At 30.7% G+C, this 15,047-nt stretch overlaps 1 pseudogene; it reads left to right on the forward strand.

The window, feature by feature from the left end:
• The first annotated feature begins 6,974 nt into the window (after nucleotides 1-6,974).
• LOC132627558 (alcohol dehydrogenase-like 1) lies at nucleotides 6,975-14,400 on the forward strand (annotated as a pseudogene).
• The last annotated feature ends 647 nt before the right edge of the window (nucleotides 14,401-15,047 follow it).

The following is a 15,047-nucleotide window of genomic DNA, read 5'->3' on the forward strand; positions in this document are numbered from 1 at the left end:
CCAATTTATAAAACGTGCACATATACTACCGGAAGTTAAACTTTGGATGTATTTTTAATCAACCTTTTAAGCTTTTACATGAGTTATAAGTATTTTTAGTTTTAATATTCAAATATTACAAAATATTATTTCATGAGTTTAATGAGATTTATTAATGCCGCGCGAAGCGTGGGCATTTCCCTAGTTACTCTACTAATTGTCGATGAGGATAATTATCTCTAAACTACCAATAAGAATTCTCAACTGATCTATAACAAAGCTTTACACACATATGAAGGTGTACATGGATCGGATTGGTTTGAGTTTTTTAAAGACCAAACCAAACCAATTGCATCGGGTTTTTAAATCTATAAATCAAACTAAACTAACAAAAGTTGGGTTTTTGAACCTTGGGTTTTCTCGGTTTTTTCGGGTTGCTCGGATTTTTCAGGGTTTTTTGGGTAAAGTCTTCATACAAAACATATAACTTATACATCAAATATTTCTTTAGTCCTAGTAAGATACGACTATCTAATTAAGATATTTATTAAGAAAATAACACAAAACGTGAGATGCGAAATGAAATTATACTAAAATATTCAACGAAAAAAATTAATGAAATTGCATAAAATAAAATGATCATAATCTAAAAGTACTAAGTCATGCTACAATAAATACGGCTAATTTATAAGGCATGTAGAAAATTATCATAATCTAAAAGTACTAAGTCATGCTAAAATAAATATGGCTAATAAGTATTAATTACATGATTAGATATTAAAGAAAAAAATAAAATAAAGTTATGTATTTTCACTTTCTAAACTAATATAAAACTAAAGAATAGATATCAACATTATTGTCATTCCAATGTTAGATATAAATTACTTTTGTTAGCATTAGTATTGATTTGATTTTTGTTGAGTTTTATTTGAGTTACTAATATCATTGGGCTATAAAATTTATTGGACCATTTAAAATTCTAATTCCAAGCTTGAAATAATATGTTAAAAGATAAAAAAAAAAACTATGAAAAAGTTAAAGAAACATTTATAAATTACATTATAAATAAATATTTTTATGTATAAAAAATGTTTGATATTTTATAAATGTAATGTCGGGTTGGTTTGATTCGGTTTGACTTTTTTTAGTTAAACCAAACCAAACCAAACTAATAATGTTCGGGTTTTTCTTTTTAAAACCAAACCAAGTTAAACCAAATCACTAGTCGATTTTTTTCTCGATTTGATTTGAATTATCGGTTTGGTGCGGTTTGTCGGTTTACTTTATACACCTCTACATATGATAAAGTTTGGGTTGAGACTTAATTGAGAGTAGATTTCAGAGGCCTCTATCAACCCAAAATTAGCCCAGCAATGTAAGTGAACTGGGCCTCTACATTTCCCATTGATGGGGCTTTCAGTGCAGATCTCTACTTCATTCCTTTGGTCCATTATTTCGTTGAGCGAGCATGCAATGCCTCCTTAAAAGATCAAGGAAATAGGTGAATATATTTACAATTTGAATAGAAGAAAAATATCTTATAAAATTATTTTATGTGTTATTTTCATATTTATTACATATAAAAGTTAAAATCTTTTATGAAAAAGACAAAAAAACTAAAAATGAGTTTGTAAAGGGCTTACAACCAATTGATAAACTGACTTGAATACGCTTGTGCAAGACCTAAAAATGGAACAGGCGAATAACCCAGCATGTAGCGTGGTTAAATGGTTAAGTATTTGATGATCCAAAAGTAAAATGGGTCTTTCCATTTTTTTTCTCTTAGGGTGTGTTCGGTATGGAGGAAAACATTTTCCGGAAAATTCACTTATTTTTCGCTACTCAAACGAACATGAGAAAATAAGAAGAAATTTACTTATTTTTCAAAAACACATTTTTCAGGAAAACATTTTCCTCCATACTGAACACACCCTTAGTTTTCCAGCTTTTCGAAAGGGTGAAGTTTATAGGATGTTGGTCTTAGCAATATGATGTTTAGTACGAAAATGACACCTTTCTATTATTTATAAGTGTGGAAGAGGGACCAACACAACATTGACTGCTTGTATCAAAAACTTTATAAATTGTACACGCAATGAATGCTTGTACCAAAAGCTATATAACTTGTACACTTTAACCAACTATTTTTTTATCCCACGTGGACATATGTCATAGTACTTAATATTTATTCTCTTCTCATGTATAGACGTATGCACTTCAATTTTAATTCTCCAATACATTTATTTCCTCCGTGCACTTTTACTTGTTCACTTTTGACTTTTCACGTTCTTGGTGAATATTTATTCTTTTCTCATGTATAGATGTATGCAGTTCAATTTTAATTCTCCTACACAAATTTATTTCCTCCGTGCACTTTTACTTGTTCACTTATGACTTTTCACGTTCTTTAGGAATTAATAAATTCCATGTGAACATATGTCATAATACTGAATATTTATTCTCTTCTCATGCATATACGCATGCACTTCAATTTTAATTCTCCGACACATATTTATTTCCTCCGTGCACTTTTACTTGTTCACTGTTGACTTTTCACGTTCTTGCTGAATATTTATTCTCTTCTCATGCATACACGTATGCACTTCAATTTTAATTCTCCGGCGCATATTTATTTTCTCTAGGCCCTTTTAATTGTTCACTTTTGACTTTTCACATTCTTTAAGAATCAATATATATTATAAAGCTAGGTGGCACCTCTCTATGGCCTCCATTGGCATCTATCTTTTTTCTCAATTTTTTGACGTTTTCCTTTTCATTCTCTATTTTACTAAATAATAAAATATTAAAGGTTTCATCCCTCACCCGTAATAAAGACTCACTCACCATTTAATGGCATTATTTTTCCATCACTTCCCCTATAATTATTGTCATTACTTTGTATTAAATTTATTATGAGTAAAAGCAATGAACCTTCCCTCATTCTACTCATTCAATTCAATTAAATTCAATTTTAAGGACATATATATATATATATATATATATATATATATATATATATATATATATATATATATATATATATATATATATATATATATATATATATTAAAACTAGGTATAAACAAGGTGATGTGGCACCTCCTCTTTGGCCAAGAATTTTATTCATCGTACTCTCATATTTTTTATTTTTTCCCTTCTTTTTTTTAATTTACATCTATGTTAAGGAAATTAAAAATCACGTCATTGTGAAGATGTAACTACCGGTTTTGTGCATTTATCATGCAACAATCATTGTTGAATGCTCCTTTCCTATCTCGAACGTTACTTTTTTTATGCCTGTTTGTATTCCATACTTGAGGATGTTTCTAAATAAATTTGGTCATTATTGGACAATGTAAATATTTTTTTAATACACTTTTCAGTCACATATTCTCAATGCCTGATCAGACCATTCATTTCAATAAACCATCTTTCGAGAAGCCTGCAAAATTCGAGAGGCTGGTGGATTCAACGAGTCTTAGTCATGTATATATCTTAGAGGAATTTGGTCATTGGGATGGATAGGGGATTTGAAAAAAGTACAAAAATTTTATGATTGCTTTTGATGCCAGTCAGCCAAAGGCATTTCTCCAATTGGTGAGAATGTTCTTTATCAACGCCATCTTTAGAATTATGTTGAAAGATTAAGCTGAAAGATGAGGCAAAGATCCAGGCGTATCTCGCAAATTTTAAACATCTTTGATTTTGTGAACTCTTGATTTATACTCTATAAGTTTTTTTTTTTTTTTTTTTGTCATGGCTCTATAAGGTGATTTTCTTCTAATAGTACATATACCGAGTTAACATTCAACTATTTGTTTTTGTTTTGTTGTTAATAATTTTTATCTTTTCTATATTAAATAAATAAATTTTAGAAAAAAGACATGCAAGTTAACTAGTTAATAAATAAAGTACTCCATCCGTCCCATATTACTTAGCCACATTACTTGAATTTTTACGTTCCTTAAGAATTAATAAATGAAATACTCCCTTCATCCCATATTACTTGGTCACATTATTATACTTGACTTTCACGCTCTTTAATAATTAATAAATGAAGTACTCCCTTTGTCTCATATAACTTGGCCACCTTACTAAAAATATATGTCTATTTTTCTATTCTATATTTTTCTTATTATATATAAACGCCCAAGGTGGACGAACACAGCAACAATAAGTTGTACAAAAAACAACTGAAATTGTACTCTAAGCAGGGACTAACATGTGTACATTTCATAAGTTGAACATTAATTCTACCTTTTGTGTGTTTACTTTCTAAGTCCCCACGGGTCCGCAGTGTCTTAATTTTCCTTTCATTTCTTTCATTTGGTATATACTCCCTCTGTCTCAATTTAAGTATCTACGTTTGACTGGACACGGAGTTTAAGAAATAAAGATACACTTTCAAATTTTGTGATTCTAAATTAAAAATGTGTATAATATAATAAAATATCCTATGAATCTTATGATTATAAACTTGACACGTAAGATATTTGAATTGTCAACTTACTAAATATAAAAGAGACGGACATAACCAAAATAAGACAATTTTTTTTATTTAACAACAAACGCCCAAGGTGGACGAACATAGCAACAATAACTTGTACAAAAAGTAACTGAAATTGTACTCTAAGCCGGGACTGACATGTGTACATTTCAGAAGTTTAACATTAATACTACCTCTACTGTGTTTACTTTTTAAGTCCCCACGTGTCCACAATGTCTCAATTATCCTTTCATTTCCTTCATTTGCCATATACTTCCTCTGTCTCAATTTAAGTGTCTACGTTTGACTAGACATGGAGTTTAAGAAATAAAGATAGACTTTTGAATCTTGTAGTTCTAAATTAAAAATGTGTATAATATAATAAAATATCCTTTGAATCTTGTGATTATAAACTTGACATGTAGGATATTTCAATTGTCAACTTACTACATATAAAAAGAGGCGGATATAACTAAAATAAGACAAATTTTAACAACAATTGAGAAACTAAGGGGAAAAATAAGAGGAAAAGAAAAAAAATATGGAGACTAACTAAGGAGAATCTCAATATCCTTTGTAAAATATATAAGCCATAAAAACTAACTAAATTGAGTAACCAAATTAATCATGGTCTCCCTGCATCGCACGGGCATAGTTTGCTAGTTTTAATACAAGAGACTCAGAGAGGTCATCCACATGAAAGGGAAACAAACCTTCCTATACTTTCAAAATCATATATTCCTATGCTATTCTTCTTTAAACCTCTAGACAACAGATCGTATATCTCTAAGAAGGTTCATTAAAAGGAGGGGGTCTATTTAAAGGATTTCGTATGATCATCCATTGATTTCATACTCATTGTCATCTCTAACAGAAATGAAATTCATGGGTTAATGTACAATGGGTAGGGTACTACAGGACTTATTAGTATAGGGCTATATGGGTAGAGTTAAATATAAGATATACAAATTTTAAATTTTCGGATATTTGAAAGTCCGAAGACCAAATCCGATGTCTAATCCAAAATTTAGAAAATTTTAAAATAAAATTTGAGATCCAATCCATAATTCAAAATTCCAAACCAGATATCTAAAAATTTCTGATTTAGATTCGGATTTTGGGTTAGGCCTAACTATGTGCCTACTTTTAATGATAACCTCAAATTTTAACCTAACACAAACGTAGGACTAATAGTAAACTCAAATTTCAAGCTAACCACTACATCACACGATGTGGTCCAAAGCTCAATGTTTTGCTTGTTTAGGAAATTATTCTTTCTCTGGCGATGATTAGAAATACTCACCGAATTATTGAGAGTACATGTGTCACCTGATTGATATTTTTACTGTATATTATTATAGTCACTCACATGTATCGACCTCCCAAAAAGCAGCCTTTCATTATCTGTTGTCTTACTTTTAAAATTCCCCCCACCAAATCCCAACCTTGTCAAGTCAATCGACCAACTCTACCCCTTCGTATTACAGGAGAGAGGAGACCATTCAAACATAAAATTCTTTCGCAATTTTTTTGTTAATTACGGAAAAAAGTACTCTCACCCGTTTCATTTTACATGAACGTATCACTATTTGAAAAGTCAGACAATATTTTCTTTAGTCACAATTTTCTCAAACTATTTTTAAATATTGTTTAATTACTAACTATGTTAACGTATATATAATACTTTCATGTATTCTCAAGTAACTTTATTTTAAAAAGTTGAAGGATTTATGTCCAAATTTATACAAAAGAATTAGTACGTGTTACGTCCGTCATGCTTTGAGCCTTTCCACAAGGGATCGTATTAGGGAAAGAAGCAGAAGGAAATGACGGATTGTCTAAGACTTTTTAAGGAGACAAATTATTGTCATCCCACCCATCCGTGTGAGACTATTAACACTCGGAACCCCTTAACACTCCCTCACGCCTAGGCCGTGCAAGTAAAGAATAGATGAAATGAGAATTTTGGTAGGCGGGGACCTAACTCAAAGCTAACTTAATAATTGGACATTATCATACAAGGAGACGAATTGCCGTCCACTCAATGGCAGAGCCACAGTGTCGAAGACAGTTCGGCCGAACCCACAACCTTATGTTCGCACCTTGTATTTGCCTTAAGAAGTTTATGTAATATGTATAAATTAATAATTTAGAATTAAGTAACTTAAAGGGTTTGAATTCGGAACTCACAAACCTCAAATTCTAGCTCCGCCTCTGCGTCCACTCCCACTTATGTGGGACTACGTACCAACCTAATTAAAGCAGATGAAATTTAAACAAAATACAATATTTTTCTATGAATAATGTTTATCTTAATGTTTTCTCCAAATTTGGCCACACTTATGTAAAAATCACCATAACCTCTAGTGTATAATTTTAAATTAAGATAAATTTTGAGAAGAAAAGATAGAAATGACATTAAGTAAGCATAAAATATTAAATTTGACCTAAATAGTCATATGAATTTATCTCATTTGAACAATTGTGGCCAAAATAGTGTGGCAAAAAGACTACTCAATCATGGGGTCAAATTCTGCATCACAGACAGCAGGAAAACCCATCAGATGCAAAGGTTTTCTCTTATCACAACATTTTTGCTTCCTAATTAATCTGTTTGTTGTCATAAGTTAATTGTCTGTTGTTCGATTAAACAGCTGCGGTGTGCAGAAAAGGAGGGGAACCTCTGATCATAGAAGAAATCGAAGTGGCCCCACCCAGCTCTTGGGAAGTTCGGATCAAGATTCTTTGTACTTCCCTCTGTCATTCTGATGTTACTTTCTGGAAATTATCTGCTCTAAGTTCACCAAACTCAATCTCTATGTTCTTCATACGTGATTGTTAGTTAATTTCCTCGTGCAGGGACCAGCTTCTGCTTTTCCCATAATTCTTGGTCATGAAGCAGCTGGGTAATTTACTTGCTCTATCAACAATATATAGCTTTTGCTTCCATAGTTTCTTTTACTTCATTTTTTCTCATAGTAAGTAATTGGGAAGGTAGAGGCAGATGTGTATGTATACTCTCCTTAAGTCTTTTAGCCGAACTATATTGCGGCTGGAAAGAAAGACGATCTCACCTTCTCTGGTGTCTATGAAAGCAATCTGAATATCCCTGTTGACCTTTCCTCGTAGATAGAACCTTTGTTCTTTTTTTCACCCCTCCTCCCATGAGCTTTCCTTTTTGCTTTTTTGGTGACTCGAACATAAAACCTTCGGGTTAGAGGTGGAGGGTGCTTACCATCTGAGCAACCCCTGTCAATCTTTAACAAGTGAAAACAAGTAAATCTTACTAAGAAAGATGCTTGTTGAGTAAGGCCAGGTTTCAAGCCCAAACCCCTTGTATAGGTTGCGCGCTTGAACGCATCTTTTTTCATATCTATACATATAACTGCTCCTCTCCTTCTTAAGTCTTTAAGTATCCCTGTTGACCTTCTTTTGTAGATAATCTTTAATGAGTGGAAACAAATAACCTTACTAAGGCAGCTGCTGCTTGTTGACTAAGGCTGGCATTCGAGCTCAAGCACCTTATATATGTTAAATTTGAAATTCATAATTTTAAAAGTACAATGTGTTCCGTGGTAAAAACCTTAAAAGTTGAACTCATTAATCAGCTCAAGATTCTGAATCCACCTCTGTTCCATAAGAATTTCCACTTAATTACTCCCAAGGTGACGAGAAAACAAAGCAAAAAAAGCGTTTCACATTCTATTTACCTTTTCCTGTGATTCATGCACATCATGAGGCTAATTTCTTCTTGGTATAGTGTGGTGGAGAGTGTAGGGGAAAATGTGGAGGAAGTGAAAGAAGGGGACATAGTGATACCAGTATTTCAAAGGAACTGTAGAGAATGCAGAGATTGCAAGTGCCAAAAGGGGAATATTTGTTCTAAATTCCCGCAGGATTTTTATTGTGGGATGCCAAGGTATGGAAGCAGCAGGTTCAAGGATAAAAATGGAGAAAAATTGCACCACACACTCAGTGTGTCCAGCTTTTCTGAGTATACAGTTGTGGATGTCACACATGTAGTGAAGATGAGTCCAGAATTTCCCATTGATAAGGCTTCTCTACTTACTTGTGGAGTTTCTACAGGTCAGTTGCTTCTGTATGTTTTTCTCATTTTATCCCATGATTCTCTGAAATTGTATAAAAGGTACTTATAAAATGTTCATTTTTTAGAAACTGCTATTGCCAGCCACCAAAAACTTTAGTGTCGCCATTGAGGTACTACAAGTGTTGCATTTGGTCAACGAAAGGCAATGTTTTTTTCCCCGTATATGGTGTAGCATTTACCTCCTAAAAAGTGTTGTCTTAATGCAAAAGTTAAGCTTGTTTAGGTAAGGCCACCTCTGAAAAATGTTGCCTTAAAAGCGAAAAATATGACCTTTGAATTTTGATCCAATGTCACACTTCTAATAGTTTAGGCTACACTTTTGCGGCGTGCATGGTTAAAGGTCTAATATGTTATATTTCAAATTCAATTAATTTATCATTGTTGATATAAAATATTCCAAAATTTTTTAGTGTATAGTAAAATATATCCTTCTCGTTAGCAGGATTGGGAGCTGCATGGAAAGTTGCAGAAGTTGAAGAAGGTTCAACTGTGGCAATATTTGGACTCGGAGCCGTGGGACTAGCGGTAACTCCAGTTACTTCTTGAAAAATCACCTGTGTAGTCTGTGTATAAAATTAAAATTGCTTTTTTATATGTATGTAATAAATGTTGAATTTTCTCAGAATTATTTGTGTGTTACTCTTTTATATTATGAACTAGATGATGAAAGCCCGTGCCCAACACAAAAAATAATACCACACTTTTCTTTTTAGTTTGTCTTAAAAAGAATGAAACTTCCTCTGGATCAAAACAAGAGTCCACTTAGCCATTTGCACACCCCTTAAGAAAATACTAACTCCTAGACAAAAATAGGTAATTTGACTAAACTACCCCTAATTAAATAGGCATTGAGATTTGATCATATAACACTTAATAGGGGCAAATATGAAAAAAAAAAAAAGGTTAATTCTTTCTTGATTTGCTAAGTGGACTTTTTTTTTTTTTATCTAAGAAAAAAAGGCTAAGTGGACTCTTTTTTTTATCCGGAGGGAGTATATTTTTATGTTTAGAAATCATTTAACTTGAAACTTTCCCTTTTACCTTTAATGAAATGATTTAAATCCACACAAATATCTATGACTTGTTTTAGACCACAAGTTTCAAAGATTTTTCCTTTCCTTTTTAAACTTCGTATCTAGTCAAACTATGTCACATAAATAAGGACAGAGCGAGTACATTTTAGTAATATAATTATGGAATTTTTATTATAGAAAGTATTATAATTCAATTAATTGAAAATATCAATAAATTATTTTACGTAGTCCGCTTCTCCCATATATGACTTTCCTGGTTTGGTTATCCAATTGAAAGATTTGAAATACACCTTCTCCTACCGAATTTCATGCCATCATCTCTTTCTACTTAACAACACTGGAAAACAGTTTCATGTGTTAGCATCTGTTGTAGTCTTAAATTTTTAAGTATAGACCAACTTCATCATTTTAAGAAAATATATGTATAAGTTTATTGACCGTTTATATTTCGTCTTCTTGATGTTATTTCTCATTATTTGTGTGAGACGTATGTGGGTATAAGTTTTAAATCTTTTGACTTCTTTAGTGGTTTTTGTGTTCAATTTAAATCGTTATTTTTTTTTTCATGAATTTCTCTTCTTTAAATTTTCTCTAAGCATACCTTTACCATTTTCTGAACTTATTATCATTATTTAAATGTCCTGTTTTTATTTTATTTTTGCAATTGTCTCCTACTTCTTCACGTGGATCCCACCTTATTTTATTTTTTATTTCTATTATTGTATAAGAGTGGGTCCCACCTTAATTTTTTTAAATTTTTTTTTAATTTTAACTATATTAGAAGAGTGAGTGGACGACGATCGAACCCACTCTTTTAATACTCTCTCCGTTTCAATTTATATGAACCTATTTGACTGAGCACGACATTTAAGAAAGAGGGAAGACTTTTGAAACTTGTGGTTCAAAATAAGCCTTGAAAATTTGTGTGGCTGTAAATCATTCATAAAGTGAATTTGTTTCCAAATTAGGAAAGAGGTCATTCATTTTGGCACAGACTAAAAAGGAAATAGGTTCAAACAAATTGAAACAGAGGGAGTATATAACTAGACGGTGTATGCCTTGGATTATAGTGTATCTATGTGTATGTAGTTGTGTTTGAGTAGTGATAATATATATTTTTTATATTGCTAATAAACATACATAAGTTTGCACTATTTTTATGCATATATATATATATATATATATATACTATGTTCAAAACACGATTAATATAACAAAGTTGACAAAAATTTATTAATACTCCACTTTTTAAAAGAGAAGACTTGTTTAAAAGGGAACTATTTTCCTCTCTTTGAGATAAAACAATAACAATATTTAAGTATCAATTGATACTTTGAATTTTAATTCGATTAATTTAAATGTGTAAAATATTCTATTGTTAATGTATGTAGATTGGACCTAAACAATACTTATTATTTTTTTTATCAAATTTTGATTTAGATAATTCTAATTCAAATTATTAAATTAATTTTACATGTTTAAAACGAAACAAAGTAGAAATTTGATTTTCTATTTAAACGAAGAACTGCTATTTTTTAATTTTTGATAAATATTCTTGGTTTAGCTCATTTTACATTTGATTTTCTATTTAAACGAATAACTACTATTTTTTAATTTTTGATAAATATTCTTGGTTTAGCTCATTTTACTTGTCATGTTGTCTTTTGCACGGTTTTTTAAGGAAACGTCAATTAGAATTATAATTTGACTAATTTACCTTATTAATTATTTAATCTCCATTTAATATTATTTTTTATTTTATGACATTAATCTCTTTTCACATTTATTAGAGTAAGAATAAAAATGAAAAAGTAATTAAATTCTATCTTATTTTAGAAATATAAATATTTTAAGTATATTTATTTAGTAAACATAACAAATAAATGACATGACGGAATAGCAAATACAACAGTTAAATATCTAGATTAGATCTCAGGCTAATATAAGAAAAGAAAAGAAATTGTATGGTTTGGCTACTTAACCTTTTGAAGAAAAGAAATGATATGGAGTCCATATTTTTTGCTGTACAATAATTTCATTTGCTCCCATTAATGGATTGATACGTATGTGCCAATGAATCCACCATTATTGACTTAATGGGGATACTTTGGGAATTACATGAATATTGTGTGATTTTTTAATATGGGGTGCACGTTTTTTTTTTTTGACATTGCTTGTTTTTTTAATATGGGGTCCATTTTTTTTTTAATATGGGATCTATTTTTTTTTATTTTCTTTTTACATGAGTTTGGAGATGGTGGGGTCCACTTTTTTTAAAATAAAAATAAATATTGCTTGGTGTTTGTAGATGGTGAGATCCACCTCTTTTTTTATAATATTTCTTGATGTTTTTAATATGGGGCCCACCTTATTTTTTTTTTCTATAGAGGACTTACGACGAAACATGGGGAAACCCATGCTTCTATGCTTGGTGTTTGGAGATGGTGGGATCCACATTTTTTTTTCCAAATATTTCTTGGTGTTTTTAATATGGGGCCCACCTTGTATTTTTTATTTTTATTTTCTAAAGAGGACTGACGATGAAGCATTGGGAAACCCATGCTTCTATATAGTAAAGTAAAGTAATATTCCCTCTGTTACAATTTATGTGAATCTATTTTTTTTTTATTCCGTGTCAAAATGAATGACCTCTTTCCTAATTTGGAAACAAATTCACTTTATGAAGTGATTTACAACCACACAAATATTTAAGACTTATTTTGAGCCATAAATTTTAAAAGTCTTCACTATTTTTTAAATGTCGTGCTCAGTCAAATGAATTCACGTAAATTGAAACGGAGGGAGTAATATATATTATGAATTTTCTTAGTAGAATTTTTAATTACGCACTATTTTTGGTGGGGGCCCTTGTAAAAAGGAAAGGAAGGCAATGATATTTACAGAGGAGTATTTGATTCTCTTCATCCCAAAGAAGGGACCCAAAATAAATGTGTAGCACATGAAAGTTGTACTTCACCTTATTATAACATTTCTTTTCACAGAATATTTAAAACATATATATTCCTCTAATTTTGAAGTAATTTATAATGATTCCTGTTTGGTTCCCGAGCTCTCGAAGTACTACTAATAATTTAACAGGTAGCACAAGGAGCTAAGTTACGTGGAGCTTAAAAAATAATAGGTGTCGATTTAAATCCAACAAAATTTGAAATTGGTACGTACGTGTTGCATTCTTAATTGTACGTGTACCTAGCCATCCTTTCCCCAAATAAACAAAAGAAAATATACATTATTACTGAATAATGGGTTTCAACTTTCAAATGTATGATGATTAGGGAAGAAGTTTGGACTAACAGATTTTATCAACCCTAAAACTTGTGGTGAGAAATCAACAAACCAGGTTTGTTTAATTTATGGGATTTTTTCCAACTTCAGTAGAGACAAAGGAAAATTACGAATTAATTAATTAGCTGAAGTTATCTCACAGGCAATAAAAGAGATGAGTGATGGTTGGAGCTGACTACTGCTTTGAGTGTATTGGATTGTCATCCCTGATGCAAGAGGCTTTTAGTAATTGTCGCAAGGTAATCTTTTTACTTTTGAATAATAATTATTTATAGTCCTCAAACAAGCTGAAGTCGATTATATGAGTCTTCACTAGTCATGTTTCTTCTTTTAAATTTATCTCAGGCTAATATTATACAAAATATAAATAAAATGATCGTAATTGTAATTTATGCAATTTTCGAATTTATAATATACAAGTTTTGACAATAAAGTAATTAATGATTTAAGAATTATGGGGATGTCCCTTTTAAAAATATGTTCAAAAAGAAAGTAAATGTTTGAAACTTTTGATAACCTACATCATTTTATTTTGTTTGTGTAGAAGCTACATGCGTCAAAAGGTAGCTACCTTTACACTATGGTCTAGTTATATTAGTAAAAGTAAAATAATGTTGGTAATTTATTATCAAGAGTATATTTACCCAAACATATTTTAGAAAGTTCATGTTTTCCTATCCTGTTATGTCTATAAGGACATTAATTAAATGATCATGAGTTCTACAACGATATATATTGTAAACTTTTATTTTCCTGACGTGTTGATAATCGTATAGGGTACTGGAAAGACTGTAATACTTGGAATAGAGATGCACGGCACACCGTTAAGCATTAACCCTTATGAGTTGACGGCTGGAAAAACTACCATAGGATCCATGTTTGGAGGTGTCAAAGCTAAAGTTGACATTCCCATTTTTGCTACTCAATATCTGAATAATGTAAGTTTATTTCCTTGTGCTTGTTGTTTAATTACTTTTTCAATTCAATGTATCTAACTTTAATCATTGTGAATATTATATTATAAAATGGTCTAATGAACCTACCATATAGTCCCAAAAAGAAAAATGGGTTGAAATGTATGGCATGATATATATATATATATATATATATATATATATATATATATATATATATAAGTAGGCGTCTGATATTTTTCTTTTTGGATATTGGGCAGGAGTTGAACTTGGACGGATTCATAACACATGAAGTTAACTTTGAGGATATTAACAAATCAATTGACTTACTTGAAGCAGGCAAAACGCTACGTTGTATCATTTGGATGGACAAATAATCCTGTTTTCATCTTTCTTTTCTGTTTGCGCTTTGAGATAATAAATGTTGTATTTATTGCTATCATTTTTTGTAATTAAAAAAACAAAAAACAAAAAGGGAGCGAAATACTTGTATGCATTTCTTTTCGTTTCATAGATTTGAATCCGGAAAAAAGTTAGTTGGGATGATTAGAACACGACTTATATTCTAGTTCTGTGGAGTATTTCTTTATTGGATAGTGGTATGTATTTCTTTATTGGATAGTGGTATTCTTTAGAGAGAACTTATTCTGAATTCTGAATTAGAAGAACTTGACTGATTGTGAGGATTTCGGATCATAATCTCCAACTACCAATGAGAGTTCTCAACTGACTACGTTTATGAACAATAAAATATATTTTGGGTTTGTTTAGAGATAACGATTAGAATTAATTAACAATGCGTCACATGATTAATATTACTGTATTTTATAAAGTCAATTTTGAATTATTATAGGCTCTTCATTTTAAAATTTCCACGAATGACGAACACGAATCTCAAACTTTTTCACGCCAATAGACGAACTCCACCGCTTCATCTGACAAGAGACAATCAATATATATATATATATATATATATATATATATATATATATATATATATATATATATGGAGACACTTTATTTTTAGTTACTTGCAAGAAAAAATGTAATACGAGAAGAAAAATTATAAAATAAAGCTAATCAGAAAATAAGCGGAATGTCTAAAAAAATTCCTAAACATTGCACGAATTATTCGTTGCATCTTTAAACAATTCCTAGTTACCTTCCTAGACTTGGCTATGCTATAGCTGTTACCCTCCTTGGATGATCATGACTTAGCA

This window comes from Lycium barbarum, chromosome 2, assembly GCF_019175385.1.
Source record: "Lycium barbarum isolate Lr01 chromosome 2, ASM1917538v2, whole genome shotgun sequence".
NCBI lineage: Eukaryota > Viridiplantae > Streptophyta > Magnoliopsida > Solanales > Solanaceae > Lycium > Lycium barbarum.